This window comes from Zalophus californianus, chromosome 3 (genome assembly GCF_009762305.2).
Source record: "Zalophus californianus isolate mZalCal1 chromosome 3, mZalCal1.pri.v2, whole genome shotgun sequence".
Lineage (NCBI taxonomy): Eukaryota > Metazoa > Chordata > Mammalia > Carnivora > Otariidae > Zalophus > Zalophus californianus.
In genome coordinates, this window is record NC_045597.1 from 115933778 (window position 1) to 115939512 (window position 5735).

Below are 5735 nucleotides of genomic sequence, written 5' to 3' on the forward strand. Positions count from 1 at the left end.
TTTGCTGCCACCACGTTGTTCTCTTTAGAGTTCTCAGAACACTCCAGCATGTTCCTGCCTTAGGGCCTCTGTTCTTGCTGTTCCGCCTTCCTGGAACTTCCTGCCCCAGCACAGCCACGGCCCTCCTGTCACACATCATTCAGGTTCCTATCAGAGAGCTCCTCCCTGGTTACCTAGATTAACCAGGATAGGCCAGGTTTTGCCATGCCAACAAACAATCCCCAAATCTCACGGACTTAAAATAAAAGTGTGCTTTCCATTTCCCTATATATCTAGTTTGGATCAGGAAGAGAGTTCTGCTCATCGTAGGCATGAGGGACCCAAGCAGATGGAAATTCCATTTTGTAATACCACTATTTCAGTTTTCTTTTAGTATTAGCATAGTATATATATTTCCCTATCCCTTTACTTCCCCCCCATCCCTTTACTTTTAATATTTTTGTGTCATTGTATTTTAAAGTGGGTTTCTGGTAGATAATATATAGCTGGATCTTGTGGGCTTTTTTTTTTAAAGATTTTATTTATTCATTTGAGACACAGAGATACAGAGAGAGAGACAGCATGAGCAGGGGGCAAGGCAGAGGGAGAGGGAGAAGCAGGCTCCCCTCCGAGCGGGGAGCCCGATGCGGGGCTCGATCTCAGGACCCTGGGACCATGACCTAAGCCGAAGGCAGACGCTTAACCATCTGAGCCACCCAGGAGCCCTTGGGCTTTTTTTTTTATTATTATTTGATACGTCAGTCTCTGTTTTTTAATTGGTATATTTAGGGCATTGATGGTTGAAGTGATTATTGATATAGTTGGATCAGTATCTCCCATATTTGTTACTATTTTCCATTCACTATCCTTGTTCTTTGTTTTATTTATTTATTTATTTATTTATTTATTTATTTATTTATTTATTTTGGTCTTCCATCTTTTTCTGCCTTCTTGGTTTTAATGTGTGATCCTCTCTTAGCATATTAATTGCATTATTTTTAACTTTTTTTAGTGCTCGAGTTTGCAATATACATTTACAGCTATACAAATCCACCTTCAAATAACAGTATATCACTTCAAGTACAGGTACCTTATAATAGAGTATTTTCAATTCCTCCCCCCCATATTTTAAGAAATTGCTGTCATTTGGGTGCCTGGGTGGCTCTGTCGGTTAGGCCTCTGCCTACAGCTCAGGTCATGATCCCAGAGTCCTGGGACTGAGTCCCGCATCAGGCTCCCTGCTCAGTGGGGAGTCTGCTTCTCCCTCTGCCCCTCACCCCACTCATGCTTTCTCTCTCACTCTCTCTCTCTCTCTCTCTCAAATAAAAAGGTCTTTAAAAAAATTGCTGTCATTCATTTCACTTTTCCATAAGCTATATTACCAAATACATTGTTGCTGTTATTATTTTGAAAAAACTGTTATCTGTTAGATAAATTAAGAATAAGAAAAATAGGGGCTCCTGGGTGGCTCAGATGATTGGGCGTCTGCCTTCAGCTCGGGTCCTGATCTCCAGGTCCTGGGATCGAACCCCATGTCAGGCTCCCAGCTCGGCGGGGAGTCTGCTTCTCCCTCTCCCTCTGCCGCTCCCCCTGCTTGTGCTCTCTCTGTCTCTCTCTCAAAATGAATAAATAAAATCTTAAAAAAAAAGAATAAGAAAAATAAAAAAAAATTTACCTTCATTTATTCCTTCTCTAATCTATTTCTTTCTTTATGTAGATCTGAGTTTCTGACCTATCACTTTTCTTCTTTCTGAAGAATTGCTATTTTACATTTGTTGGAAAGCAGGTTTACTGCTAACAAAAGTTCTCAAGTTTTGTCTAAGAAAGTCTTATTTCTCCTTCACTTATGAAGGAAACTTTTGCCAGATACAGGTTGGATCTAGGTTGATGGTTGTTTTTTTTCTTTTTAACATTTTAAATATTTCATTTCACTGTGTTCTTGTGTACATTGTTTCTAAAGAAGTCTGATGTAATTCTTATTCTTGCTCCTCTATAGGTAAAGTGTTTTATTCTTTGGCTTCTTTCAAGATTTTTTTCTTTGTCTTTGATTTTCTACAGTTTGAATATAATGTGCTTAGGTGTTTATTTTTTATCTTTATTTTCATTCTGCTTAGTATTCTCTGAGATTTCTTGATCTTTGGTTTGGTGTCTATTATTAATTTTGGAAAATTCTCAGTCATTATTGCTTGGAATATTTCTTCTGTTTCTTCCTTCTCCTGGCATTCCTATTATGAATATGTCATACCTTTTGTAATTGTCCCACAGTTTTTGGATATTCTGTTCTATCTTTTTAATAACTTTTACTCTTTGTGTTTTAGTTTTGGAAGTTTCTATTGACATTTATTCATGTTTACTGATTCTTTCCTTGGCTATATCTGGTCCATTGATGAGCATACCAAAGGCATTTTTCGTTTCTGTTAGTTTGGATTTCTAGCATTTCCTTTTGATTCTTTCTTAGAATTTTTATCTTTGCTTATATAACTCATCCTTTCTTGCATGTTGTACATTTTCCCCAGTATAACTCTTAGCATATTAATCAGAGTTGCTTTAAATTCTGGTCTAACATTTCCACATCTCTGCTATGTCTGTGTCTGTTCTAATGCTTGCTCTGTCTCTTCAAACTGTGTTTTTGTCTTTTAGTATGCCTGTAATGGACCTTTATTTAGTGTGAGGTTTTATGTTTACCTGGTTAGAAGTTAGGTTGTGATTATTGTTTGCTGTAGCTATCAGTAGCAGAGGCTAAAATTTCCTTCTTGGTGTCCTTGTTTTGTCTCCCCTTTTTGTCTTTGGGTTTCCCTAGAAACTTCCGAAATGAGGTCTGAGGCATGCAGTTCTTTCCATAGTATCCACTTATATTACACAGGAGCCCTCTTGATGTTGTGGTAAGATGTGGCAGGAGGAAAGCATTCTATAGTTCTATACTTTGGTTTCAATCATTTAGTGAGCCTGTGCTGTCCCCTTGGGCTGTGATCTTCACAACTGCTTCTCAGTCTTTCACCCTGATAGTTAATTGACATGGGAAAGCTAGAGGGGAATGTAGTTGGGTATTTTCCTTCTTCCAGATCAGTTAGGTTCTGGCAAAAAAGTCAATTAGGCTCTGGTAAAATAGTTCCTCTTGAGGGCCCACTTTGGAAAGCACCAGGGAATTTTTCTCTGATCTTCAATGTAAGAAGCTCACTAAAGTGCAGGACTTTTCCTAAGACTGGGCTCCTTGGGTTTTTTTACTTCTCAAACTTGTCCATATTAATGCTCCAGCAATTCCATCAGTTACCGTTTAGGTCTTCCTACCTTGATACTGGTTCTGATGGAGGTTTCTGCTTAGGGTTTCCTCTCCAGTAAGTTGCAATTCTCAATATACACCTCTCTGTCTTTTCAGTTTTGGGGGCCATTCTTTGCCCTGTGACCTCAATGCTCTGTTGAATCTAAGAAAGTATCGATTTTTGGTTTGTCCAGCTTTTTTCTTGTTGTATGGACAGAAAAAGTAGTAACTTCTAAGATTTTTACATGCGAGACTAGAAACTAGAAGTTGCCACTATTTCAACATGAGACTTAAAAAAAAAAAAAAATGAGACTTAAAGATTTGCCACAGAAGGAGGAAACACTTTAGAGAATTGCACGGTGGCCCCTAAATTCTCCAGCCTGACAGTGATGTGTCATTTCTATTGATATTTCATTGGCCAAAGTAAATCACATGGTCACACCTAAGTTTTAAAATGTGAGGAAATGTAACCCTCTAGTGTTCCTAGAAGATGAGCATTAGTAGTACTGGGGAACACCAGTGACCAGAGGTGACCAGAGCTTTCTATATAAGATAGTATTTCCAACTCCATTTACCACTTTGGTCTCTTACCATATCATCATCTTTCTAGCACTTTATAGTACTATATTATAGCATACATAAGATATTATTAAAAAACCTATCATGGTAAATACTCTGTTTATTATTTGTCTCTCCTCTCCTACCTCCACCAATGAGAGGATCATGGGAACAGGAACTTCGTCTATTCTAGTCACTTTTTATCCCCAGAACCCAGAATATCCAGTGTTCAGTGCATATTTGGTAAGTGAGTTAATGAATATATTTTGTTTTAACCTTGGGAGCCCAGAAAAATGAACCCTTGCTGAACCCTTTGCATCAGCCGAATCTGGCTCAGAAGCTATCTTTCCTATAGGAATGAAGCTGCATAGCCTTGTGCAGAGCCCTTGTCAGGCTAGTTGGGCATATCCTTTGCTATTAGACAGCAAGGAAAGAATGAAAAAGCATCAGAAGTTCCCTGGAACATGGTGCTGTTTGAAGGCAAGGGTATACACAACCTGAGGGAAAATGAGTTTGAAAATGAGCTTAGGCTTTTAAACAATGCAGGCAAAAAGTGTCAGTAACTTGAAAAATAGGTAAATTCTCAGTTTAACAATCTTCTCATCTCAGGTTTGTTTATAATCAGGGATATGCAGTTTTCATTCCTCACTGGAAAGCAAAAAGCTAAATCACCTCTTGAATATGAAATTTAGATACAATGCTTGGAACATTCTCCTCAAAGAGCAGACCTCCCAGATCCTGTGCTGGTTCAGGCACATTGTCTTTGTGCTTTTTATGCTTATTGTTCACTCTGAGCTTAATGAGTGCGTTCAGGCATGTAATGAAGAACAACACCATCACACAAACAATTCATTGAAGTCCAAAGATATGGTGATTTTATCAATTATATTATTCAGTAGAGTAAATTTACAATTTATTAAAAAATACATAGATTGAGTGGCATCTGGAGCACTGTTGTGTTGACATTCAGGGTTTTTGCAGCCATGCTGCAAACCCAAATCTCGAATTGATGGCATTTGATACAGTGTAAAGCTTTTGTTTTTCTACTTGCTAGAGGAAATAGATGAGAGCAATGCAGTTGTGGATCACAGGCCCTCTGGTGTGAAATTCATCCTAACTAAGCTGAAAACACTTGATGTCCAAAGGCACAGATTCCCATAGCAAATAATCTTCATTTTCACCTCCACTAGCTTTGGCTAATGGGATGAACACAAGGCTGGAAGGCAAGTGAACCCCACTAGTTATCCAAGAGTTACTTGATGTAAGCAAATTACTTGCCTTTTTTCTCTTTTCTTCTTTTTAAAAATAAAGTGTTTTATAGAGTTTTCAGAGCATGTTTATATATATCTTATTTAATCTTACAACAGCTCAGTGAGATTAGCTGGTCAAAGGTTCTCACTTGCATTTCTATGTAAGGGACACTCAGAGAGTTGAATGGGAAAGAGGTCAGAGATTTTGACCCTAAGCCCAATGCTTTTTTTTTTTTTTTCTTCATTATACAACAACGATGCTCTGGACCTCAATTTCCTCATTTCAAACCAAGGATAAATATACTTAGTTTGTTAACTTAAGTTGTGGGGATGGCAAAAGATAGTTGAATTTTAAATGTTGTGATTAGGCAAAGCCTTATGCAGTTGAAAAATTATCATCTTGCTTATGTTAAGTCCAAGGGCTCTTCCTTAGACCGTAAAGCCTTCTTCTCCACATTCTTAAAAAAAAAAAAAAAAAGTCCAGCACTGATACATGTGTATAGACCCCTGGAACTTTCCATTGAAAACATTTAGGAATGAGCTGTCTTAAAGGAAGAGTGGAAAGTCATTTAAAAGCAGCCAAATAGCAACTCAGATTTGGCCCTCTGTAGGGAGAGTTATCAAATTAAAAAAAAAAATTTATGATAACTTGTTGATTTGCTTCAATGCTGTTCTGTTTATTTTCTAGC